Source organism: Hyaena hyaena, unplaced genomic scaffold (assembly GCF_003009895.1).
Source record: "Hyaena hyaena isolate Hyena2069 unplaced genomic scaffold, ASM300989v1 scaffold_30, whole genome shotgun sequence".
Classification (NCBI taxonomy): Eukaryota; Metazoa; Chordata; class Mammalia; order Carnivora; family Hyaenidae; genus Hyaena; species Hyaena hyaena.
This window is the reverse complement of record NW_024080662.1, coordinates 3,837,647-3,864,360: the sequence shown is the minus strand read 5'-3', so window position 1 is coordinate 3,864,360 and position 26,714 is coordinate 3,837,647. Positions and strand designations below refer to the sequence as shown.

At 45.0% G+C, this 26,714-nt stretch overlaps 1 protein-coding gene and 1 long non-coding RNA gene across 2 annotated transcripts in view; one reads left to right on the top strand and one right to left on the bottom strand.

Moving 5' to 3' along the window:
* XCR1 (X-C motif chemokine receptor 1) overlaps window positions 1-26,714 on the bottom strand; it is a 99,720-nt gene that overhangs the window by 44,485 nt on the left and 28,521 nt on the right. The gene's annotated exons all lie outside the window — the stretch shown is intronic.
* On the top strand, window positions 401-21,593 carry LOC120229366. Its single transcript, XR_005527717.1, has 4 exons — window positions 401-581; window positions 7,153-7,247; window positions 20,614-20,686; window positions 21,504-21,593. It is a non-coding gene; the product is annotated as an uncharacterized LOC120229366 (long non-coding RNA).

The following is a 26,714-nucleotide window of genomic DNA, read 5'->3' as shown; positions in this document are numbered from 1 at the left end:
GGGTTACAAAATGCTAATGCACAGCTTTCAGCCCCTTGCAAAGTAAGGGCCCTGAACTATTTCTAGCCCCGCCGCCAAAGAGTCTCACGGGGACTCAGCAACAGTGGCACTAGCTGGAACTTCGCACAGCCCCGCGGCATCCGCTTCCCTTTCCCGGTCCCTTTGCAACAGGCATGCGTCAGTTGACGTGCCTACAATGGCTACTAGGCATTCAGGAGGCTTCCACCCCAGCCAGCCCTCCTTTGTGGCCATGTGACCACATGAGCATGTGACCTGCCTAAGCCAATCATAGTGGCCTTATCCTTTTGGCCACAGTGATTGGCCAGGAAGGTGCGCGTGGTCTGGTGAAGCCAATCAGGAGGCCTCCTGGTTCTCTCAGCCCGGGGCTGGGGAGGGGAGGCTGGGATCTGGGGGTACAGCTGTTTGTTCCGGTGACGTTGGCCTTGCCAGGACAGCTGCGTTGTGAAAATGAATCTGATAATCGGAGCGAATCAGAGGCCTAGGTTGTGACGGACCGACTGTGTCCTCCCCACCAGATTCACACGTTGAAGTCCTGATCCCCAAGGGGACGGTGTTGGGAGGTAAGAAGGTTTGTGTGATGTCCTGAGGGTGGGGCCCCCCAGGATGAGATTAGTGCCCTTCTGGGGCCTGCCCTTCTCTGCACCCACGTGTGTTCACGCAGAGCAGAGCCCGTGGGAGGGCGGCGAAGGAGGTGGCCGTCCACAAGCCAGGAAGCGGACCCTCACCGAGAGTGAGTGTGCAGGTGCCTTGGGCTTGGATTTGCCCGCCTGCAGGGCTGGAGAACAGATGCCCGCTGTTCAGACCACCCATCGGTGTAGTTTCCTTCTAGCACCCAAGGGCCCCGGGTGTGCGTGGAGAAAGGAAGTCCTCACAACAGCTGAAACTCTAAATCCAGCCCTCCCTGGGTCCAGCTGTACCTCTGTGCTTTATGCGGTTTGGTTATGCAGCCCACAGATTCCCTTTTTTGCTCACGTTGGTTTGGGCGAAGTTTCTAATTAATTTTTCCGCCATCACCAGTCAGTAGCTGCTTCACAGGACGAAACTTTCACTCCTCACGAGAACCCTGTGCTGCTGGCCTTCTGGTGCTTGCTGCTATGGACCAGTGTCCCACTCACCCTGTCTTCCTGATGCTGCCCCAGATGTCCACATCCGATCCCGAGGACCACCTGGGCCCAAACTGAGGCCCCGGTATTTGCAGCGCAGTTGGCTCGTGCCCAGCGTGTCCCGTAGATGCCTGCTCTTGGGGTGAGCAGGGTGTGCGCGGCTCTGGGCCTGCCCACAGCGAATTCATGCACACCATAGATCCACGAAGTCCTGATTAGGGATTTTTGGCTTCTTGTTTTCAAAAGTTATGTTGCCGGGCTGGGTGTCACACTGTCGGCCTCTTCGGGAACCATTTCTGCCTCCTGGGAAGGACGTCCTCCCCCCAGGACCTGAGGCTCATCCCGTCCCCTCAGTGCTGGCCTCCTCTCCTTTCCTGTGTGTCCCCAGGTCCCCGTGTGTACACCGTGGCTAAGTCAACCGTGATCTCCAAGGGAGGCCTCACGCTGTGGGTGCTCACCGAGGCCTGTGTGTCTGGTGCCCTGTGCCCGTGCGAACACCCCGGCCTCACATCTCTGCTGCCGATGTCAGACATGGCTGACTTGCCCTGCGCTGTGGGCTTGGCACGCAGGACCCTCTTGATCTCTATCTGCACCTTCCACACAGAGGAAGCCAGATAGCATCAGGTGTTGATGGTTTGTTTCCTTCTCGCTGATCTGAGAGCCTAAAAGCAAGAGATTTCTGCTGCATTTGCTCTTCTTTTATTGATTACGGCCAGGGGTCCCAGGGCAGCCGATGAAGAGTTTAGACTTGTGTTTTCTCATCTGTAGAATGGAACCACTAGTAAAACATTGCTTTGCACCTCACCTCCAACCAGACTGCATCTCCTGGACGTGCAGCGCAGAGACTTCTGAGTGACTTGGGGCCCTTAAGAGAAGGGGCTTTCCTGAGAGGACAGTGGTGTCTGGTGTCCCAGGCGGTTTGGGGCCCATGTGGGCTCTTGACTTCTCTCATAGCCTCACGGCTGCAATCTTTCTGCACGTCACCCTCCCTCTCCTCTTAATCCCGGGAAGAAAATCATCCCTGGTTCCTCCAGCCTCGCATTCCAGAAAGAGCTGAGCTGGTGTGACCAGCAGAACCTGGAGATGTGCCCTACTCTTCTCTCATGTGATACAGTCCTGGGTTTTTAGCCAGACACCTAGCTGCCTAGATGAGGACTGACATTTCCCAACCTTCCTTGCACCTGTGGGTGCCCACGTGACCACGTCTGGGCCAGCGATTCATACAAGCGAAAGCTATCTGTGTGACCTCCAGGCTGTGCTTTTAAAAGGAAGAGGCATGTCATCTGGGTCCTTTTTCCTGTCCCACCTGGCAGAAGGTGGAAACGCCAGGAGCCACCTTGCACAGTGCAGTTGGGGACGGGACCACAGTCGGCAGAGCGACAAGAGAGAAAGAGCCTGGGCCCCTGACACTTTTGCAGACTGGACCTGCAATGCCAGCTTAGACGAGAAAAAAAGTTTACATTTATTTCAGCCACGTCGTTGGGATTTGGCTTTGGCAGCTGAGCCGCTGTTACGTGTAGAAAATCGGTGTTGCCTCCAAGCCCGCTACCTCGACTGGAAAACCTACGGTTGGGCTCCCTTGGTGGATGTGCATCCTTGACCCCATCAGTGGCCACCTTTGCACAGATAATAGCACTGCTTCCTGGGGTAGGGGGGCGGTGGGAAGGGCAATCTCCTCCAGGAAGGGATTCCCCCCCCCCCCCCCCCGCCTCAAGGCAGGCATCTAAATGAGAACCTTGCATGGCATTAGTCACACATTGCAGGATGTCACTAGGTGACTCGAAAAGGATGGCAACTGTGCTCGTTCGCAAATCTTTGGAGTTCCCAGACGGCTGGCAGGATGAGACACCATCAGGTTGGACATCCAAAAATGCAGGCCCAGTGGTGCTGGCACCTGGGGACCTCAGCAACACGAGTTGGTGGCATCATTAATAAGAGGCCACACGTGTGCCTCTTTCTGTCCTGTGACTCCACGTCGGATCCGCTGGTGAGGGACTCGGATTGACATAACAAATGCTACCACCTTAGTTTGCTCGGTTCCCTTTGCATCAGGTCATGCCATGAGCTGCTAGCAGTTTATGGTGGGATGTCCATGCCTGGTCCCCTCGGTGGGCACCTCTGTCCAAACGTGATCCCAGAACTGCCTTCCTTACAGGAATGGGTGGGGCTATAGGTCACATAATTTTAGTTAAAGGGGACATTGGGCATGAAGAAAAATACCGAAAGCATCAAGGAATTGGCAGTAGCTACATCTGGTGATTTGGCAGATTTAAGCATCGGGCAGGTTCTATTCAGAGCAAGAGAAGGGACCCAGGTGAGGCCAGGTGCCAGGGGCATGGGCCAAGGGTGACGCCGGAGCTGGAGCCCGCACAGCAGTGCCGTGTCTCTGAGCAGTGAGAGAGGATGGAAGATTGTAGCGAAAACATTGCACAGGGGAATTCTTTTTTTTTTTTTTTAATTTTTTAAATGTTTGATTTATTTCTGAGAGAGAGAGACAGCATGAGCAGGGGAGGGTAGAGAGAGAGGGAGACACAGAATCCGAAGCAGGCTCCAGGCTCTGAGCTAGCTGTCAGCACAGAGCCCGACACAAGGCTTGAACCCACAAACCACGAGATCATGACCTGAGCAAAAGTTGGACGCTTAACCGACTGAGCCACCCAGGCGCCCCAGGGGAATTCTGTTCTAGGTACTGAAAGAAGCTGTCGGGGCCAGGGGAAGAGGCCTACTCCTTGGGGTACAAGATGGGTCTTAAGCCTCAGAAGCAACACTATAGCCAGATTCCAGACCACAGACCAGATTCCAGATTCCAACTCTATGCAAGAATCCAATCCTCTCTGCCCTGTTCGTCTTCCTTCTTTCCCTGCTGTCAGAGGTTTTTAAGTTCATTCTCACCGTGGCTCACCAGCCAGCCAGACAACGTTCAGTGGAGCCCAGCTTCTTCCTCCTCAGAATTACTGCTGGAAAAGAAGAGGTCACCAAGGTCATGCTTCTCTGCCTTAAGGTTTCAAAATGACGATGAGCGGGCTAGAGAGGTGGAACAGACATTCTCATTGCCCACCAGCCACCCATTCTCTCCTTTCTTAGGAAAAGAAACCCAATTTTAGCCTCTCTGCAGTGTGGGGGTGGCCGAGAGATGAAGTAGAAGCAATGGCCTGCAAGAGGAATACTTTAAGAGAAGCTGGCTTGGCTGGAAGAGCCACTCTTCTTCTGTCTCCCACTCCTTCCTGTTGCTGGCTTGGAGTGCAGATGAGTAGGCCTCATCTCCAGGAGCCATCTTGGATCACGAGGTGATCTTATGGATGGAAGCCACACCCAAAGAGGGAGGAACAGAGAGGTCAGAGTCAGAGCCTCTCATGCTGCTATGGGTCCCGCATAGCTGGGGAGTCAACCTCCAGGATTTTGGTACCTAAGGAGGAATGAACTTCTGTCTTGTGGGAGCCCTCACTACTCAGTGTGCTTTGTCGACCAGCAGCATGGACGTCCCTCAGGAGCTTGTTAGAAACACTGAACCTCAGGGCCCACCCGAGACCTTTGGAATCAGAATCTGCCTTTTAACAAGGTCCACAGAAGTCATGTTGTGCACAAGGTGGTTTGAGAAGCACTGGTTTAAGCCACTATCATCGTGGTTTATCCTGTTGTGTGTAGCTGAATCTCATTCTTGGGGATAGAGAGGATGATTCTCGTACAGGGTCACCAAGAAAATGAGACTGCTTGGAAGCTCACCAGTGAGTTCTCCCACATCTCCCACCTGCTTCCGGGAAGAGGATGCGTGACTTTCCAGAAAACTCCTGTCTCCCCAAATCATATCACGAGGAGTATGGGGAACCTTGACCAGGGTTGTTGTCCTGGGGCCCAAGTTCTTGAAAAGCAGGGTCCCTGTCAGCTGCAGTCATCTGCACCCCAACCTCCTCTGTCTCCAGACCCAAGAGTTTCAGAGGACAGATGATGGCATTAACGCAGAGGAGTTAGGTGAAGGGGCCCACAGTCATTCTGAAACCTTAAGGCATCACAAAATAGATCATCTTTCCCGGAAGCCTTGACCTACTGTTTTTAAACATGGGCGTTTCTAGGCTTTGTTTCTGGGGCTGCTGTTATACTCAGCCCCTCTGTGACTCCAGCTTGATGGCCTAGGAGGGCCACAGCCTCTGGTACAGAACCCTGAAGGGTCCCCCCCTGCTCATCCATATCTGCCCAGGTGGATGGGTGGGGGGTGGAGAGGATGTCTCCTGAGGATGACATTCTGGAAAATGGTTCTCGACATCCTACCAACTGGATGCAGCCGTTCAAACGAATCACTTGAAAACATCCAGCTATAGTGAGGCAACTGGAAGTAATGGTTAAGAACATGAGTCTATAATTCAAGGAGATCTGGTTTTATGTCCTGGATCTGCCCTTTACTGCTACCGCCTGACCTTGGAGAGATCTCTAATCTCCCTAAGCCTTCTCTCCAGTCTTGCCAACCCAGGTGGCCTGCGTTTCCTCATCTGCATACGGAGTAATAACAAGTTTAAAACAACAACAGCATCTTCTTTGGAAGGTTTCTGTGGGTTCAGGTACTTGACCTTGAGCATCATTAAATCCTCAGTCTTTGATATGAGCAGGTGTACGAGCTCCATGGATCCTGTACACCTGTGCCTCTCTAATGGCAATGCCCAAACACATCATCCAGAGATTTGGGGAAAAGGCAGTTTCTGATTCCGCAGTTTGGCTTGGAGCCGAAGCTTCCTGGTGCTGCTGGTGACCCCTCCACGTATGGCATGTGTGTAGCAGGATTGTAGACTCTCTACTAGCAACTCGTGGATACTCTTTAGTCTTGGCTCCTCAGCTATTCAAACCTTGGCAGCTGCAATTTCGGACACCATCACTACAAAAAGCAACTGGACAGTCACTTATTACATGATCTTATCACAAGGTTTCTGTTTCCGTTTTGTGGCTCATAACCTACTAAAGGTAGAACTTCATTTTGGATACAATGCCTATATCCTGGCCAAGACAAGTAGAGGCAACAGCGGGATTTGGCTCCCTCTGGGTTTTTTGTGGTGTGTGATTTCCTCATGTTTAGGAGACCTCTCAGTTTGATGTGGCAGTTTTGCTGTGGTTATGCCTTTCAACACACTTCCTGCTTTTCTTGCAAAACGAAGACTGCTTTCTCCTCTCTTGAAGGCCAAAGCCCAGATGATTACAGGTTTCCTTAAGAGCTTGAGTGGGGTCTGGAAGGACACATCCTTGGTCCTCCGTGTGTGAAGACTTTGGCTTTTTTTTTTTTTTTTTTATTTGAACAGCAGAATTGAGATTAGCATGGACTTTACTTTCTATTGGAGCAAAGGATTGCAATTCTGTTAGAGAAATGTGAGCTTAGCACCACGCATAGCTTCAGATTTCAAGTGCAAATCATGCTCAGCCCCTCAAGGATGACAGAAAGTAGAACCCAGTCATTTTTGTTGTCTGGGTCACGTAATTTCAATGGCTATGATCACAGTTGCTAGGAATTCAGAGACTCATGAGGTATTGGGAGCTGAGCAGGACCTGAGAACTTCTAAAGCCACTTCTCTGTTTCGGTGGTGGAAACTGAAGTCTGTAGGGGTTAAGCGACTTGCCCGAGGTCACACAGCTAGCCTGGCCTTCATGGTCATTTAGAATCACCCCATAAATATTTCAGGTGAATTTCTTTGCTTAGTCAACTCCATTTCCTACAACTTCTAACCACCATTTGCATTTGATAAAAATAATGTATTAACCATTTCTTTATGAGTTTTTCCATTATGGAAATAACAAAAACTGCATTACAATCTAATTGGAAAACAGAAGTAAATAAGTCATCCTCACAATCTCTTTTTGACCCGATGCCTGTCTATTACTTTTAAATCCTTTGGTATTTTTCTCATTTTGCTTTTTAACTATTAAAATATAGGTGCCTGGAAATAAACATTCCAACAGCATAGAAAGCCATAAATAGTCAACCTTCCCCACTCCTTTGCTCATTTTCTTCCTGATTGGTACTTTCTTTTGATTGTTTCTGTTTTTTCAGGTATTGACCTCGATTGATACTGCTAAATAACATACTCTGTCTAGGTCTTCATTTAGCAGTTTTATGTACTATCTACAGACTTTCAGCTATGACAGGTGAGTAACTTACTTATCAACTCCTTCTCCCACTTCCAAATCATTGGAGGAGGGTATATTTTTGTTTCTCCTGATCGTTAACCTTATGATTTTACATATCATTTAGTCTCTGTGTACTGACAGCTAACTGTAGGTAGTGATTCTCGGTTCCCCACCATGTGAGACAGGAAGCTAATACCCTTTCCTTCCTTCTACATCTCTCTCTTCTGCTGCCCACCTTCTCTTAGCTATACCACTTCTTTTACCTTGTCAAGTTTATAGCACGGGCATTCTCTTTAGTAAATTTGTCCTCCGTGCTTTATCAGTAAGTTAATTCTGATCATGGAAAGCCAGTGAACAAACAGTATATAAGGTACAAAGATGGCATAAGTATTATTCCCTAAGAACCAGGTGTTATGTTGAGATTTGCAAAAGGGATTGTTCTAGTGTCAAGGTCAAGTGGGTTTTCTTTTCCTAGGCTCCATTGACTACACAAAATCATGATTTTTTTTTTTTTGGTTGGTTTTATATTTACACCATGATATATGTGTATATATTTTGTTGTGATATGTATATATAATATAATGTATAAGTATGCATTATATATTATAAATAAAAATCTATAATATATATATTTCCACAACTTACTGTTTTCTGATTTTTAGTTGATTATCAACAGAAGCATATGTCTTCTTCATAATATCACGAATACCTTCCACCTCTTTAATTGTATCATTTATTCTGTCCTCCAAAATATATACACTTTTGGCTAAGCCAGCTGCCCATCTAGACTGAAATTTGAGTTTCTTTTAATTGTATTGCTAGGCTGGCTTCATTCTTTAATTCCTTTTTGTTTTTTTTCTTTTTCGTTTTTTTGGTTCTCTTGTCTTCCTCTTTCTTAGGTAGCACATGATCAAGTGATTTTATTTCCACAAAGAATGTATGGGAGTCCATTCTCTGCATTCTTGCATGTCTAACAAGCCTTTACTTCTCCACACTGGATGGATAGCTTGGCAAGATATCAAATTCTAGGTACAGAATTATTTCTTTGGACTTTGAAGGTAGTTGCTCCATTGTCTTCCAGCACTGGGTGCTGCTGCTGAGAATACTGCGAGTCTTGGTCCTTCCCTTTCATCGGTTATATGTGGCTTGTCTCTCTCTGGGTGAATATAGGATCTTCTTTATTTTCAGTGCTCTGAAATCCCATGAGGTTGTTTCTATGGATCACCGTCTGTTCACTGGGTCCCTGGGGTCTTTCGATCTAAAATACAACTTTGCCTTCCTTCCACTCTGGGAGATTTTCTTAAATTTTTTCTTTACTAATTTCCACCTCTCCATTTTTACTTTTCTCCTTCTCTCAAGGTCCTATTGCATAAATGTTGGCCCACCTCATTTGACACTTTCTGTCTCTTTTTCTCAAATTATCCACCTTTTGTCATTTTACTATCTAATCTGCAAGGTCTTCTTGACTTTTTGGTGTCATCTTTCTATTGTTTGAGTTTTTTCTTTTAATTGCATGTCGTATATTTATTATAATAATTAGTTATTTTATCTAACTAAAATTAAAATTTTAAGAGGATTAAAACAAATTATTTTATAATAAGCTATTTAATAAAATAGAAAAATTATTTGTTATAATAACTTAAAAGTACATTTCAAAAGGGATTTAAAACAGACTTTTTGTTTCCAAGGGCTCCTTTTAAATAAACTATTTTGGGTGGCTCAGTTGGTTGAGCATCCGACTTTGGCTCAGGTCATGATCTTGTGGTTTATGAGTTCGAGCCCCACATCAGGCTCTGTGTTGACAGCTCAGAGCCTGGAGCCTGCTTCCCGTTCTGTGTCTCCCTGTCTCTGCCCCTCCCCTGTTTATACTCTGTCTCTCTCTCTCTCTTTCTGTCTCTCAAAAATAAACATTAAAAAAATTTTTTTTAATAAATAGACTTTTTTGGTTGTGGGTGTATCATCTTGACTCTGCATGAGGTTAATTAGAGTTTGGGGTTTTTACTTAGTTCTTCTTCCATTACTTAGTTCTACTTCCTCTAGGTTTATTTATTCTGTTTACTTATGTTGGTCTTTGTCTTATTTTCCTGTGTGAATGCTGATTTGGGGCAGCCCATTACTATTTACGTACACCAGGCTGGGTGTTGTAATTTGGGTAACTGGGAGCATTTCCTCTTCTCTGAGTGAAAGGGCTGATTGTAAGCTCTCCAGCTGTGGAAGGGGTGTTAACCTCCAGGCTTCAGAGTAAACTGGAGAATGGGGGGGAGCATGCAGCCTCCACCCCTCCCCACCCTACTCCAGGACCCACTCCCACCATGCCTCTCCTCAGCCCCCCCATGCCTAAGCCCTTGCCCTTCAGGCCGGCTTTTGTTTATTTTTTAAAAATTGTTTTTCCAGCCTCATCTTTGGCATAATCACTACACAATGGTCAGAATTTGTAGGTTTCATTTTGTAAATATATAATATCGATATTATATTGGTCAATACTGGTTAATTCATTCTTGCTTCTTGTGGTGGTTTTGAAACCTGCTTGTAATTCTTTGACGCTCCTCACAGAAAGGAGTAGAGTCTATGACCTTTCCTCTTGAACCTGAGCAACCTCTTACAGCTGCTTCAATGAACAGAATGTGGCAGAAATGGTGCTGTGTGACTTTGAAGTTAGATCAGAAAAGGTCACACAGCTTCTACCCAGTGTTTCTTTAGGACCCTGACTCCAGGGCCCCAGCTGCCACATAAGGGGTCTAGCTACTTTGAAGCCTTTTTGGGGACACACCACAGTGAGACAGGCAGGTAGGTAGGTAGGTAAGTAGACAGACCCAGAAATGGATAGATAGATCCATCTGTGGCTTGATGAACAGATTGAATCCTCAGCTAGTTCAGTCTTCCTAGGCTCTAGACATGTGAGTGAGGAACCCTTCAGAATGACCTTGGCCTGGCCTCGGCCTTTCTGCAACTGCATGACAGACAAAGCAAGAACCACCTTGCTTAGCCCCATCAACTCCGGTTGGTTTTGCTTTTAAGGCACCATTTGGGGTGGTTTGTTACACATTAGCAATAGCTAATCAGAACACACCTTATAACATATTTAATCATAGTTTATATTTATAGAAAAAAATCACAATAGTGTCCTATAATCTGGGATCTCCTTCTCTATGCTTCTGGTTTGAGCTCCCTGTCCATATTCCAGGAAAAATTATTCCTTTGGAAGCAGTAACTCCAAGAGTAGGAATTGTTTCTAGCCCAGAAACCAATGGTTCTCATCAATGGTAATTGTTATTTCCATTATTAATTAAGCAAATTAAGGCCTTCAGATGCTTCCCCTTTACACCCTGTCCCACCCAATATCTGCTCCCTTACTTTCCTGCTTGAGAAGGAATCATGAAGCTTTAGAACCTGAAAGGAATCTAAGGAACATCAGAGCTAACCTACTTATTTTACAGATGAGGAAACTGAGGCTATGAACCGCCCCCCCGCCCCCCGCATGCTTGGTAACAGGTGACACAAAACTAGAATTCAGGTCTCCAGGCAACCAGAATGTGTTACTCTTGCCCTGGACTGGGTCGTCTTTCAGATCCAGAGCAAGGGCTTGACTGTCTAGGCTAACTTACCGTGTCCTGTCATAATCTAGAGAAAGCCGGTGCATCTCCTGCCCCTAAACCGATTTATCACTCCTCTAGGTCAACTCAAGACCCCCTTCCAGCTAGTACACGTGTGCAAGTGGGTATTACACACAAAGGGAACCAAACAGAATAAAGCCCGAATAAAAAGGGCCTCTTTTCACCGAGAGAGGAAAACGAGATTGTCCCTGCTTCCTGATCTTAATTATATGAAGTGGCAGGGAAGGTGTGGGAATTGAAACAGATTTGAAATTCTCCCTTTCCTACAAATCTAGCAAACCCCAAAGTTTTTCAGTTTCTCTTTACACACGGGCAGATGTCCTGGTGCAGCTCTCAAGCCACGGAAGGTGCACACACCACGGTATATGCTGCTTTGCAAGGTGCCGTTCAAAGCAGCACTGGAAAATTCTTGACATCGTCAAATGGCTTTCCCCAGAAATGGTGTGGATGGAGGTGGGGGGGGGGGGGACGAGCAAGGGGCTGCTGACTGGAAGCTGAGTGCACAGATTCTGCAAAGGGTTACTAGAAACCCCAGTTGTGAGGTAGCCAATGGGGGAGAGCAGGTTCTAGAGCAGAAGGCCTTCCTGCCGGCAGAGCAAGGATGGAAACAAAGTCCTGGCAAATACATCACCCAAATCTTGTGCTACACATGCCTCTGTATCCTTTTGTTCACTATGTATCCCATCGTGAAAATTGTCCCATGTCGTTAGAACTTAGCCACAAACATCATTTTTGAGAACTATATCCTATTTGTTGACTCTACCAAAATTTACTTATGTCCTTATTGCTGGATATTTCCCCCAATTTTTCAATATTATAAATAACTCATCAATAAGCCACTTTATCTCCTACCTGTGGTTTTCCAGAGATGTGTCTCTCTCTTAGCCTTCCCTTGTAGATTTTGATAGAGAAGACACTCTTGCTGTTATGAAAGTAGAGGTTAATAAGCTGTTAAAATGCACATATTGTAATATGTATTGTATTGGAGATTGTAACAATGCTTATTTTCTTCTTTGAACTTGCTGTCAGGAGTATTCCTATTTTACAGATTAGGAAGCTGAGGCTCAAAGAAGTTAAGTGATTTGCTCAAGGTCACTGAACCAGGATTTCAACTCAGGCAATTAAACTCCAGAGCCAACACTTTTTTTTCTTTTTAATGTTTATTCGTTTTGAGAGGGAGAGAAAGAGTGTGAGCACACATACAAACGGATGGAGGGCAAAGGAAGACAGAGAGAGAGAATCCCAAGCAGGCTCCACGCTTAGCGAGGAGCCTGGCCTGGGGCTCAGTCCCACTACTGTGAGATCATGACCCGAGCCGAATGAAGAGTTGGATGCTTAACCGACTGAGCCACCCAGGCGCCCCCCAGAGCCCACATTTTAATTGCTTTGCTGCTTATTGCCGCCTCAAATAAACTGTGGTCTATAAGCAACAAGGTGATGTTGTAGAAGAACACAAGGTAAGATTAAGAGGACAAAAGCAGCTTACAAAGCGATACCAGATACAAAGTCTGGTTCTTATTTTTTTTTTCTTTGCAGGATATATAAAATGCACAGGACGATGAATGGGGAAAATGTCCGTCAAGATGGGGGGATTATTTGTGATTTTAACTTTCTTTGTGCTTTTCCAGATGTTCTATAATGACCATTTCTTGAAGTCAGAAAACTTTAAAGTACCAGAATCTTGTATTCATTCAGTTGACAGAAGGGTGCCATGGATGAAGTTAAACACGGGCTCTAGGTTGGGGGCATGGGAAGATGGGGGGAAAGCAGGAAGACTTCAGGGAAGAGGGGGCCTTGACTTGGGCCTTGAAATGGTCTGCAATGAAAACAGAAGAAAACGAGGGCTTAATGATGGTTTTCCACTGCTTCTGAACACATCCCCTTTCTTCTGGCTTCCCAGCGCCATATTCTTCCCCTGGAATCTCTGTGTGTCTGTGTGACCCAGTCTGCACTATTTCTCTTGGGTAAGGGGTTTCCAGGGTGCAATAGAGTGATTTCCACAATTACCTGGGGGCGGGGGGAGCTCCCCTGGACCTCGAGAGAGAATGTTTCCTCCTGCTTGGGTTACAGTGGTGTCCGTGACACCTGTGGTTCGAGTGGTGGGTTGGGCTACGGTGGACAACACCTGTGGTTTGCAGAAGCCACTTTAGAAATGTCTGCAGTTTTCTGTTCCTGGAAATGACTGCACTCTGCGCAGAGGTGCGATGGCTTAAATGTCAGAAAGCAGCCCCCACCATGGGGACCCTGAGCCCACAGAAAGAGACTTCCCCCTTCCCCCCCGCCCAGGGGCCCATGGAGTGGTCCTTCTGAGGCTGGCCCTGTGATGAGAGTCAGTTTCACACCTGGCCAAGGCCGTCTGGTGCACAAAGTTCCCACAAGAGCATCTCAGCGACTCTGGACCCCACAGAGCACTTTAGGCATCGTTCACAGAGATGACACCAAACTGTATCTGGCAAGTTCCTTGAACAAAACATCACCTCTAGCCAAACCAGAGGCATGTGTCTCTCCCGCAAGAAAGTGGTTCTCACTTCCCAGGTCTTAAAAAAATTCCCTTCATGTCAGCTGTGGGCCATCACATGCTTCCCAGTCATTTCCTTCTGAAAATGTGTAAGGAAGCTGGCTTTGGAATCTCCCAGACTTTGGGGGAGGAAGCCCATGCCCCACCTATGTCTTAGCGCCTTGCCATCACCCATGTAAGGGTAAACTTAAAGCTGAGCTTTCCTAGTGGCCGGAAGGGAGAGAGAGTGTTCCCTTTTGCAGAGCATTCCTGGGAGAAATCTGGTGCTTGTGAATTCTTTCTCTGTCTCTTTGACACATAGGGATACATGTTTATGATATGTATAGGAATACAAGTGTGAATATTTGTATACTTCTTGCCAGCTTTAAGACCCAGGCTTATTCTTTAATGGCTAATGGTCCTTATTATCTCTTTGAAATGCAAACATCAGCATCTGTGGTCAGACGTTGGCTGTCACCAGACTCCAAGCTGTAATGGCGGGCTGGTCATAGAGGCAAAGTCCATTCACCAGCACAGCCAGCTCCCCGAGTGGATGGGTGAAGCCGGGTAACCCGTGGAGAATGCAGATGGCACTGCCAGGCACTCCTGTGGGAAGATGGGTTTCCCTTAGTCTTGGGCATGTGTTCATGATGGATTGTGGTTGCTCGGTGGCAGGCTCTCTTTCTGGCTGTGTGCTCCCCACAGAGCCTTACAGGTGAGCACGCTGCAGCTGGCTTCAATGCTTATTCAAAAATAATATTGTTTTATTTCTCTTCTCACTGTTGTGGACAAAACTGTCTGTGTTGGCAGGATATTCATTGCCCCCGACACCCACGAGGACCAGCTCTTTCTCTGGGTACAGAGGCCATCCTTGGCCTGGTACTGACGGTGCCCATCTGAGGCAGGTTCTCTGGCACCCTGTGCTTCTGAGCGTGTCAGTCCCTGTTCCCACCCGCTTTCTCTGCCCACGCTGCTCCCCCAACCGGGCCGGCCCTGGGTCCCCACTTCCTGGCCCTGAGTGGACAGGACTGTGTGGCTCATGCCTAGACAGAGCTGGGAGCAGCTCTCTGCGTCTGGGTTAGTGACCAGGCCCTCTTTTGTTTTGCAGGCCCTCTCCGTGGGGCTTCGAGGGCCCTGTGGCCTGGGCCCGATGTCTGAGAGCTCGGATGCTGCCAGGAATCCGTGCGAACGGGGTCCTGACGCCCTGACGCGTACACATGAGCCACTGTCCTGCCCCCACCCCCACCCCAGGAGAGCTGGGCCCGCAGGTAGCCAGGGGGTGTGACGTGTGTCACACCCCACTTTGGCGGGAAGGGGCTGTGCACGGCTGGGTAAAGAGACCACACTGGCTCCCAACTGTCACCTTTGTTGAGCCTTCAGAGTCAGAGGTGACTCACTACCCCAAAGGCTCTTTACGAAGAGGTCTCTGAGCCTAAACCTGGCTGTGTCCAGGATGCCGGCTGCCGCTGTGGGTAATTACACAGGGAGGACAAATGAAACAGAGGCATCTGGAAGATTCTGTGCCCCCTCTTCTTATTCTGTTTGTTTTTTTTTTCTTTTTTTTCTTTCTTTTTTCTTCTGTGGGGAGAAGAACCAGGTCTGCTTTTCTTAGCTGGAAGCTTCCCTTCTAGTCACACCCAGCAGCTCCTTGCTGCCCGCAGAGGTGCGTTGGGGTTGGCGTCCTTGAGAAGCCTCCTCCCCCTCTCCTAGTGCTGTTGAGCGGGCACACGCCCCTAGGATGAATCATTGTGTGGTCTGACCCCAAAATGTTCATACTTGGCCTCGGAGGGGCCACAGGGGCTGGTGCTTGGGTCATACCCAGAGTCATACGAAAGGGCAAGAGCAGATGTCTGTGTGCTGGTTCGGGAAAAAATATCGTGGCTCCTTCGGTCCATACCTGGACTCAGCTCCTTTCTCTTCTCTCTCTCCTGGAGGCAGAAAAGATCAACTCCCTCAATTGTTCTGCTTCTCTACGAAGAGAACTTCCTCCCAAGATTCTGAAGATTCGTTCAATAATCCTTCCGAAATGAGAAGAGTTAAGATAAAGAAACACAATTTCAAATAGACAACACCTTATTCTGCCTAGTAGATGTGTCCTGGAATGATCGTTTCCACAGAAGTTGTTCTTTTTCAGATGCAGAAAGTGGACTTTAGTATTCAACTAGTCTGGTAATATACCTGTTTGAGGAGAAAGCATCCAGGCATGAGAATGTTTATCTAATCATTTCCCCAATTTGAAGTTCAGATTTTTATATAGATGATTTGTTCAATGCCTTGAAAAGAATTGTGTGGTCTGGTACAGCTTCCTGAAATCTTTATTTTAACTTTAAGATGATAAAAGTAATACATATTCAAGATATCATTTTTTATACAAGGGTTTTAAATTCATCTTTAAAATACTTTTAATATATATTTATTTTTTAGAGAGAGAGAGACAGACATTGTGCAAGCAGAGGAGGAGCAGAGAGAGAGGGAGACACAGAATCTGAAGCAGGCTCCAGGCTCCGAGTTGTCAACACAGAGCCCGAGGCAGGGCTCGAACTCATGAACCGTGAGATCATGACCTGAACTGAAGTCAGACATTTAACTGACTCAGCCACCCAGGTGCCCCAATTTTATTTTATTTTTAAGTTTATTTTATTTATTTATTTAGAGAGAGAGAACGAGCAAGCAGGGCAAGGGCAGAGAGAAGGAGAGAGGGTCCCAAGCAGGCTTTCAGCGGCCTACTTGGGGCTCGGTCTTACCAACTGTGAGATCACCACCCAAGCCAAAATCAAGAGTCAGAGCTTCACCAACTGAGCCATGCAGGTGCCCCAGGGGTTTTAAATTTAATTTCGACTGTATCAACCTTTCCCTTTATGGTTTGTGTATTTTACTTTCTCCTTAAACGCACAAGTGGCTGCAGTATCCTCTCCGTAAGTGTTCGTGTCCCGCAATGCGTCTTTGCGGTGCCTCCTGCCGTCGGGGGGTGCTGTCCTGTCTCAGTCCTGGAGTCTCCGTGCTGTGGCCACGGGAAGGGGGCAGGAGTGACACTGCCGCTGCTCCGAGCACGGAGGAGGGCTTCCCGGGGCTCCGCCAGCTGCCTGTAAGCGAACCCGCGCCAGCCTGCTGGGTGATGCGGGATGTGGCCCCATCACCCCAGGCGACAGCCCGTTCAGGCTCACGGGACAGCTGGCCGTGGTGCCCGAGTGAGCCCAGCAAGACCATAACAGCACCCAGCCCGGCCCGGCCCAACTGCTGACCTGCAGACTCACCAACACTAAAAAATTAGCTGTTACTTTAAGCCCCTAATGTTGGGCTGGTTTGTTAGGCAGCAATATTTAATACAGGTCTTATTGAAGAGAGCCCTCCCTGGGGCGCCTGGGTGGCTCAGTCGGTTAAGCATCTGACTTTGGCTCAGGTCATGATCTCACAGTTCGTTGGTTTGAGCCCTGCCTCGGGCTCTGTGCTAACAGCTCAGAGCCTGGAGGCTGCTTCCGATTCTGTGTCTCCCTCTCTCTCTGACCCTCCCCCGCTCATGCTGTCTCTCTCCTTCTCTCTCTCTCAGAAATATAAAAAAACATTTAAATTTTTTTTTTTAATAAAGAAGAGAGCCCTCCCTATCTTGAAGTCCTAAAGCATCTATCTTTCTGTATCCTCAAGATTTCTCCATTTTGTTTTCCATATTTATGTGCCATAATCGATCTGGAATTAAATGTTTACTGTGGGAAGTAGAGACCTAAGGCATTTCTGATTATTTGATCTTTTCTGAGTATTTGAAATATTTCATAATGAATACTATAGTCATTTTTATTTAAAAAAATTTTTTTAATGTTTATTTTATTTTTTGAGAGAGAGGGAGAGAGAGAGAGAGCGCGTGCCAGCAGGCATCGAGCCACCCAGCTGCCCCTTTGTAAATCTTATTTAACAGCTATATATTTCTTTTTATACTTGATCTTAGGCAAAAGGCCAAAAAGCATCACATATTTCTTTTTAAAAATGACTATAGGGGCGCCTGAGTCAGTCAGTTAAGTGTCTGACTTCAGCTCAGGTCATGATCTCGCATCTTATGGGTTCAAATCCTGCATCAGACTCTGCTGACAGCTCAGAGCCTGGAGCCTGCCTTGGATTCTGTGTCTCTGCCCCCCACCCCCCTTGCACTCTGTCTTTCCCTCTCAAAAATAAGTAAACGTTAAAACATTTTTTAAAAGACTAAAAAGATTTATAACAAAAATAAGAACAAGATCTCACAACTCAGCAATAACCACTTATAACACTGTGAAGGGGGAGGGGTAAAGTTTGGATCAAACTGTCTTCCATTTTTCTCACTTAGCATATTTATTTTCCTATAGCTAAATTACCCAAAATAATCTTTAAGGATCATATACAGCTTGTCGTAGGGCTGTGCCATATTTACTTAACCAGGCACATGTGTGAGGAACTTACTTAGGCCACCTCCCACTTTTCAATATGAATGCTAGTACAGCACTGTTTTTTTTAAAAAGGTTTTTTTAAAAAATTTATTTATTTTGAGAGAGAGAGTATGTCTATGTGCATGTGTGGGAGTCAGGGAGGAGCCACGCGCGCGTGCGCGCACGTGCGTGCAAGTTGGGGAGGGGCAGAGAGAGAGGGAGAGGGAAAATCCTAAGTAGGCTCCATGCTCAGCACAGAGCCTGACACAGGGCTCGATCCCACAACCCTGGGATCATGACCTGAGCCGAAATCAAGAGCCAGATGCTTAAATGAGTGAGCCACCCAGTGCCCCCCCCCCCCCCCCACACACTGAATACTCTTGCACAAATATTTCTGATTAGTTCTTTAGGATCATGTCTAGAAGTGAAGTTCTGGGGTCAAAAGGAATGAACGATTTTAGGATCCAAAGTGCAATCCTAGAGCGCACTGGTCATCCCCACCACACACCCCCAAGCTGTGCAGGAGTAGATCATCCAACCCCATGCTTCCCCAGAATGCTTTCTCTGAAATAAATGAAGATGCCAATCTCAGATGATTCACTGAGTCAGAACAAGATCACATGCTGGTGAGAACACAAGATTTGGAAGAAGCACATCATTTATTAACTTGGTACCTTCAGTTCCTCCTCTTGAGTTTATTATACTTGCCCCAGTACTCAGAGGCCACCTGTGCCTTGGGCGGCACCCTGCCCCACACAGCCTGAACCGAGAGCCAGGCACACGTGTTTGGGACACAGAATGGATTCCGACTGAGCCGTCGCTCAGAACCAAAGAAGGACACACTGGGGCACCCACCTCTCTGCTCAGGAGAGGCCAGAGGGGCCAGACGGTCAGTCATTCAAACATATCCGTGTCTGTTCTTAGCCATCACTGCACCAGAGGCTGGGCACACAACAGTGACCAGCCTAGAGAGAGAACTCCCAGTCGTAGAGGTAAGAGCTCTTAGAAGATCCAAGAGAGCGGGCGGAGGAGTGCCCCATGTAGCCTGGGGGCAGGGACAGCCTCCCAGGAGAGTGTGTGTCCAAATGGATCTTTGAATAAGTAGGGCTTGGCCAGGCTGAGAGGAACAGGTGTTCAAGGCAGCTACAGGACAGCCAGATTGTAGAGCACAAGGTGGAGAGTGCGGTGGAAGGGGCCGGGTCATGAGAAGCTCCCTGTCCGCTTGTCCTGTATCCAAGGTCCTACTGATCTGGTCCCATCACCCTTCTGAGCCCATCCCTCCTCCACACCCTCCAGCCCCCCCCCCCCCCCCCCCCCCCCCCCCCCGCTCCAGCCCCATCAGTGTCATTACTATTCTGCAAGCGCGCTCCCTCCCAACCTCTGCATTTGCCTCCCTCTCTACCCAGAATGCTCTTCCCTTGGATAGATGAAAGGCTTTCTTCCTCACTTCCCTCAGGCCTCTGCCCCAAATGTCATCATTTAAGCAGAGACGCTTCGCCTGATAAGCATATCCTCCTATACCGTGCCACTCCGGCCACCTAGCCTGCTTTATTTTTCTTCTGTTTCTTTTCTGTCTCCCACACCAGCATCTAGTAGAATGGGTGCTCCATGAAGATAAGGACATTGCTTTTTCATTGTTCAACCAAGGAAAAGCTACTGCATAGTCTGTCCCCGTGCCCAGAACACTGGCTGATGCCTAACAGGTGTGCCATAAACATTCATTGGACAGAAGGATAAATTTTGTCATAAAGGTGATGAGGAGCCACCAAAGAGGTTTTAATTTGGAGAGAAACAGGCAGATTTGCCCCACAGATGTCTCTCTCTGGCTCGCTTCTTCTCTTCTCGTCCTGCACCTTTAGGGTGCAACAAGTACCAAGCAGTTTCAGTCCCATTTCGCAACCAGGAAGTTGCCGGTGGAGGGTAGCGTGGAGGGTGTGGGGGCCGAAAAGTCAGTGGGGAGTGAAGCGGAGGCAGAATGCGGGCAGCTCTTTTGGGAACATTGAATGTGAAGAAAAAGGCAAAGTTTGGGCCACAGCTTAGGGGGAAAAGGAAGGTGATTTAAAAAAAAAAAAAAAGATTAGATCTATCTGATTTCAAAGCTATTAATCTTTTTCAAAGGTTTTAAAAGCCTTTTTATTTCAGGATAATTATAGATTCCCAGCTAGTGAATAGTAAGTGCTGAGAAGTCCCAAGGACGCTCCACTCAGTTTCTCCAAAGGAGAAACTTGTAGTATATAGTACATACTTGTAGTATAATATCAATAACAAGGATCTGACTCTGGTGGAATGCTACTTTTTTTTTTTATTATGTAACGTTTATATGTCATTTTCATTGTATGTGTGGATTCCTGCCTTCACTATCCCAATCAAGATACAGAACTGTTCCGTCCCCACAAACTACAGAAAGGCTACTCCCTGATAATCACACTGAGCCCCCTCTTTTCCTCCCTCTACCCTTCACCTAACCCCTGGCAACCACTAATTTGTTTTCTGTCTCTATAATTTTCTCATTTCAAGAATGTTAATACAAATTAAATTGTAGAACACGTAATGTTTTGACATTTTCCCCCCTCAGCATAGTGCCCTTGAGATCTGTATCCAAGCTATTGTGTGTATACACAGTGGTCCATTCCTAGCAATTGCTAAGTAGCACCCCATGGGGTAGATGTACTACAGTTTAACCATTCAGCCATTAAGTCCGCCATTTTGGTTTTTTCCCATTTGGGGCTATTACAAATAAAACTGCTATTAACAACCATGTACAGGTTTTTGTGTGGACATACGTTTGTATATCTCTGGGATAAATGCCAGATATTTCCATTGCTATATCATATGGTAGTTGCATCTTTTGTTTTTAAAGAAAATAACACACTCTTTTCCAGGGTGGCTGCAGCATTTACATTCTCACCGGCAATATAGGAGTGACTAGCTTCTCTGAATCCTGGCCTGCAGGAAGTATGGGGATATTTCCTCGTGGTCTTAATTTGTATTTCCCTAATGGCTAGTGAGGTCGAATAACTTCTCATGTGCTTATTTGCGATCTCTGCATCCTCTTCAGTGAACTCTTTGCTCTTGTCTTTGCCCATTTTCTAACTGGAGTTTTTTAATGTTGAGCTTTGAGAGAGCTTTATATATTGGAGATAGGAGTTTTATCAGCTGTGTGGTTTGCAGATTTTCTCCCAGTCTGTAGCTTGATTTTCCATCCTCGTAAGAGAGTCTTTTACAGAGTAAAAGTACCCCCCCACTCCTCGGATGAAGCCCAGCCTTTTAATTTTCATTCTATGGATTGATTATGCCTTGGTGTCATGTCTGGGAGCTCTTCACAAGTCATAGGTTTCAAAGATTTTCTTTCACGTTATTTTCTACAAGTGTTATAGTTTTCCATTTTACATTAAACCTAAGATCCATTTTGAGTTACTTTTTAAATAAATGCAAGATTGGGTTGAGTTTATTATTATTATTATTTTGCCTATAGACATACAATTACTCAACCACAGTTTGTTGAAAAGACAATCCTTCTTCTAATGATTGCTTTGACATCTTTGTCAAAATCAGTTTGCTATATTTGGGTGGGTTCTTTCTGGGTTCTCTATTCTCTTACATTATCCTGTGTGTCTCTCCGTCTGCCAGATCCACACGATCTTGATTACTGTACCCGTAATAGAGTGGAGTGATTCCTCCCATTTTGTTATTCTTTTTCAAAAATGTTTTAACTGTTCTAGCTCCTTCGCCTTCCATAGAAATTGTCGAACAATCTTGTCTGTCTCTATAGAAATCTATCTGGGATTTTGAAAGGAACTTTGAATGTTAAACTTGTATATCAATTTGAGGAGGATTGACACCTTTACTATGTTGAGTCTTCCAATCCATGAACATGGTAAGTCTCTCCATTTATTCAGATCTTTGATTTCTTCCCTCAGTATTTTGTAGTGTTCAGTGTACTCTTCCTATACAGGCTTTGTTAGATTTACACCTAAGTATTTGCTGAGTTATTGTTGTTGTTGTTTTTGAGTGCTTATAAATTGTATTTAATATTGGTGTTCAATTTCCATTGCTAATATGTACAAATAGAACTTTTTATGTATATTTGTCTTGTATTCTGTGACATTTCTGAAGTCACTTGTTAGTTCTAGAGGTTTTTTTTGTTTGTTTTGGTAGATTCCTTGGGTATATTCTGCATAGACAATCATGTCACCTGCAAATAGTGACAATTTTATTTCTTTCAGTCCAATGTATGTGCATGTTATTTCTTTTGCTTGGCTTAGTGCACAGGTAGAATTTCCTGTATATGTCAGCTAAAAGAGGTGAAAGTAGACATTTTTGCCTTTTTCTGAAACTTAGAGGGAAAGCAGTCAGTCTCTCATCACTAAGTATAATGTTAGCTATAGGTTTTTGTGAATGCTCTTTATCAAGTTGAAGGAGTTTCTCTATTTTCCTGTTTTTCCTGAGAGTCTTTATCATGAATGAATGTTGGATTTCACCAAATGTTGAATTTTTTTTATTATCACTTTGGCTAAATAGGTGGCCAAACAGTTTCCTAGTGACCCATGATCCCATTTTCCAAGTGTTCAAACTTTTAAAAATATTTTTGACAACTCTTAGTATTTTCCCTTCCCAAATCAAATCGTGTTTTCTTTTGTTTTTTGTTTTTTTTAATGTTTATTTATTTTTGAGAGACAGAGAGACAGAGCATGAGACGGGGAGGGGCAGAGAGAGAGGGAGACACAGAATCCAAAGCAGGCTTCAGGCTCTGAACTGTCAGCACAGAGCCCTATGTGGGGCTTAAACTCATGAACTGTGAAATCATGACCTGAGCTGAAGTCAGATGCTTAACCGACTGAGCCACCCAGGTGCCCCCTTTTTTTTTTCCACTGTTTATTTCTTTTGAGAGAGTGCATATGTGTGGGGGAGGGGCAGAGAGAGGGAGGGAGAGAACCCAAGGAGGTTCCTTGCTGTCAGTGCGGAGCCCCCAGGCAACATGGAGCTCCATCCCGATCCTGTGAGGCCATGATTTGAGCTGAAATCAGGAGTCAGATGCTTAACCAATTGAGCCACCCAGGGGCTGCCCCAAATCAAATTCTGAATGAAATCTTGATTCAAACTGACCTTGAGATTTCTTAAGAGGGTCCCTGGAAAAACAAAAAGAATTTGTTTCTTCACCTTGTAAAAAGAGAGATGTTAAAAATAATTAGGTTTATTTGAGACGTTGAGTTGCATGGGAAGCACTGTCAAATAAGAAGAAATGTTCAATCTTCATTAGGTTATATTTGCATGGGCAAAATATTATTAATAGAAATGTTTTCTACATTGTATGAAGTTCCTAGAAATTCGTCGATGTGCTCCTAGTTCCTTGATATATCCACGGGCGGCTTTGCCTGATGTTAGAAGAGAGTTACCAGGCATAATTCTAGCTCTTAGTTTTAAATGTTGAATGCTATAGAAGCAGCCATGTTTCTTTGTCAAACGAACACTGATCAGATCTGTAACCACATCATTTTAAGTCTTTTGTTATCCACAGGTAGTTTTTGTTTTACTCGGATGTTTCCCTGAAAACACTGATGACCAACTACAGACCAACATGCTTGTCTACAGCCAAAAGGGACTGTCTCATCTCAGAAACCTATGGAAAGAACCATGTCAGGAATTCTGGGGCACAGTCTTCTGATGGGGTTTCTTGAAAAACTTTGTCCCATACCATTGGACTGAATCGGAATTTTCAGATCTCTCAGACAGAAACCAATGGATTCATGCACTTGCTAACCCAAGATGGAGCATCACAAAAATTAGTAACATAGGACTAAATTCACTGGTAAAGGATGATTCTGGCTTTTGTTTGGAGTATCAGTGATGGTTTAGTGTTCTATTTTCTGAATATAAAGAATCCCTTTTTCTTTTTTCTTCAACTACTTATAACTCGTGCCAGTGTAGTAGATTATACTTTTGTAAGCAGACATGAAACATTTGTCTTTTTCTCCTTGCCAGAGTTCAGAAACTAATACTGAGTATTCTTATTTTCATGGTAGTATAACTCTTTGTGTACTTTAGATAAGAATCTGTCCTCCTTGTAATCGTTGGGGAAAAAATGATTAATACAACCAAGACTTGTATGACTTTGACTGAAATGTCATATTTAAGAAGGATGGACAGAGTCAGATATGACCTGGAAGTCTTAAGGAATTAAGAATGACCTTCTGGAACTGGTGTTTACATAGACCTCTTGAGAAAACAGTCCCAGTTTACAAAGTCTTCTCGGGAAAACTCGGCTTACAGAGTTCCCATGCCTTAGCAGTGAGTAAAAGGGTCACTTCCTGGCAGGCCCAGCATATTTTGGGGACCTCAAGAAGAAAGGAATTCACCCAAATCTGTAGATACTGCAGGTGAAGTCTAGTGTTGAATTCTTGGCTTAGTGTCTTAGCCTGGAGGGGCTTTTAAAAGTCCAATCTGAGATTCCTCATGAAAAATTTTAGCAAACTAAACTAAAAAAAAAAAAAAAAAAAAAGCCTATGTGGTCAATTACCTTTCTTTCTGAACTTGTGTGAATAATCAGGCCAAAACTAATGAAATTACAAATATTTTGTAAACAAGAATAATCTTATTTTGATGATCTGACCCAAAGGGGAAGTGACCATAGAAAGGTTGTGCTTTAATAGAAAACTGTAGTACATCCTGTGGATTATCAGGTCCTCATTTTGTTCGTTGTCTTTGAGCTATTTTTCACCTCTTTGTAAACTGGGAGGTTTTGTTACCTGTCTGTAAATCAGACTGGATCCTGTTCTCTTACACAATTTGTTGGTCAGTACCAAATTCTCAGTTCTTCTTGTTTTCCTTCTGTGTCTGGATACAACTCTCTCAAATGAATCGTTCCAATTTCTCCCATCCTCCTGAATTGGTGTCAGTGAGAACTAAACTCTGAGTGCCCGGCTCTTTGTTGGGGGGCTCAGTTGCTTTGGAGCTGGGCTTTCCCCTCAGGATCTACAGAAGCCCTAAGAGCAGAAGCTGGATGGCTTGATATAGGACTCATCACCATGACAGAGCCGGTGGACACTCTGTGACTGGAGCTGCTGAGCTGGGGGCCACTCTGGAAGATCACTGGGACTCCCACACCATCCATGCTCTGTTCCAGGAAATACTCATGACTGGGGACAATCTTATCAAAATCTCTCTGATGTTAGTGCCATCTGCAAACTGGGAAATCTGTCACATTGCCATCTTTACTCAACTGTCCAAAGACTCTTTGAATCCAGTGTCCATAAATCTCCTCAACTGGCCATCCTTTGAAGTCAGAAACTGGGTGTACAATGCTCTAATCACTAGTCTTTTTTTTTTCTTTCCATAGAAATTCTCCTGTTTAATGTCTGCTTTCTTGCATTAGTAAGTAAGCCTCAACACAAGATTCATTTAGTATGTCAACAACAGAAATGTGCTGAAATAAACTACAGACACCAGATTTCCTATATAAATCTTCCAGACTTATGTAAGTTTTACAATCGGGAATGTCTTTCTCGAGGACCTGGGAGCCATCCGTTTGAAATGTTACCATCAAGAAAGACAAGGCACTGGGGGGGGGGGGAGGGGTGCGGTCAGAGCCTATCCTTGATAAGCACCAATCACAAACACGGATGGTTTTAATCCCATCGACCAATCACCCAATTTACATCCTCCAATACTTTTTCCGCTGTCTTACTCCCACAGTTAAAAACTCTCCTTTTTGTTCCAACAGAATTGAGTTCAATCTTCCCTAATGCAAAGGTTTTGATTGCTAATGGAATTGTCTTGAATAAAATCTTCCTTGCCTCTTTATTTCTGTCTGGCAATTTTTCTTTGACATCCTCTAGTCTACTGTTGAACGCATCTTCTGAGGTTTTTATTTTTGTGATATTTTTTTAATTTTGGTTATTGTATTTTTCAGTTCTAAAATTTTCACGTGGTTCTTATATCTTTTATTTCTTTGTTGAGACTCTATTTTTCCTCTTTTCAAGGGTTCTCATAATTGCTTGCTGAAGCATTTTTATGATAGCTGCTTGAAGTTCTTGTCGAATAATTATAAAATCTCTTGGTGTGGAATCCACTGATTCTCTTTTTAAAACTTCAGTTTCAGATCTTCCTGATCCTTGCTAAGATGAGTAATTTTTTTTTATCAAAACCTGAAAATTTTGATAACTATACATGCTTACATTAAAATAGATGAAGGGTCTCAGATCAACAATCTAACTCTATACCTTATGGAACTAGAAAAAAAAAAAAAGAGCAAAGTAAACCTAAAGCTAGAATAAGGAAGGAAATAATAAAGATTAAGGTAGAGATAAATTTTTTAAAAAGAGAAGAGAAAAACAATAGAGAATATGAACAAGACCAGCATTTAGTTCTTCAGAGAAAAAAATCAACAAAATTGACAAATCTACACTGACCATAAAAAGGAGACAAAGCTCAAATAACTAAAATCAGAAATGAAAGTGGGGACATTATTACTGATTTTACAGAAAGGATTATAACAAAGGATTATAAAAGGATTATAACAAAGTACTATAGACAACTGCATGACAGAAAATTAGATAACTCAGATGAAATGGATAAATTCCTAAAGATACACAAACTACCAAAACTGAATCAGGAACAAATAGAGAATCTGAATAGACCTATAACTAGTGAGGAGAGTGAATCAGCCATCAAAACCTTCTTAGCAAAGAAAAGCCCTGGACTCAATGGCTTAACTGGTTAATCCTACCAAACACTTAAAGAAGGAGTAAAACCAATCCCTCTTGAATCTTTCAAAAAAAATTGAAGAGGAAAGTTTATACTTCACTCATATCTATGAGGCCAGCACTACCCCAGTCCCAAAGCCAGAAGAAGAGACAAGAAAACCACAGACCACTATCTCTGTGCATCGATGTTGTGAAAAATCTTCAGCAAAATGCTAGCAAACTGAATTCAGCAGCATATTAAAAAATTATATGCCATGGCCACATGGGATTTACTCCTGGAA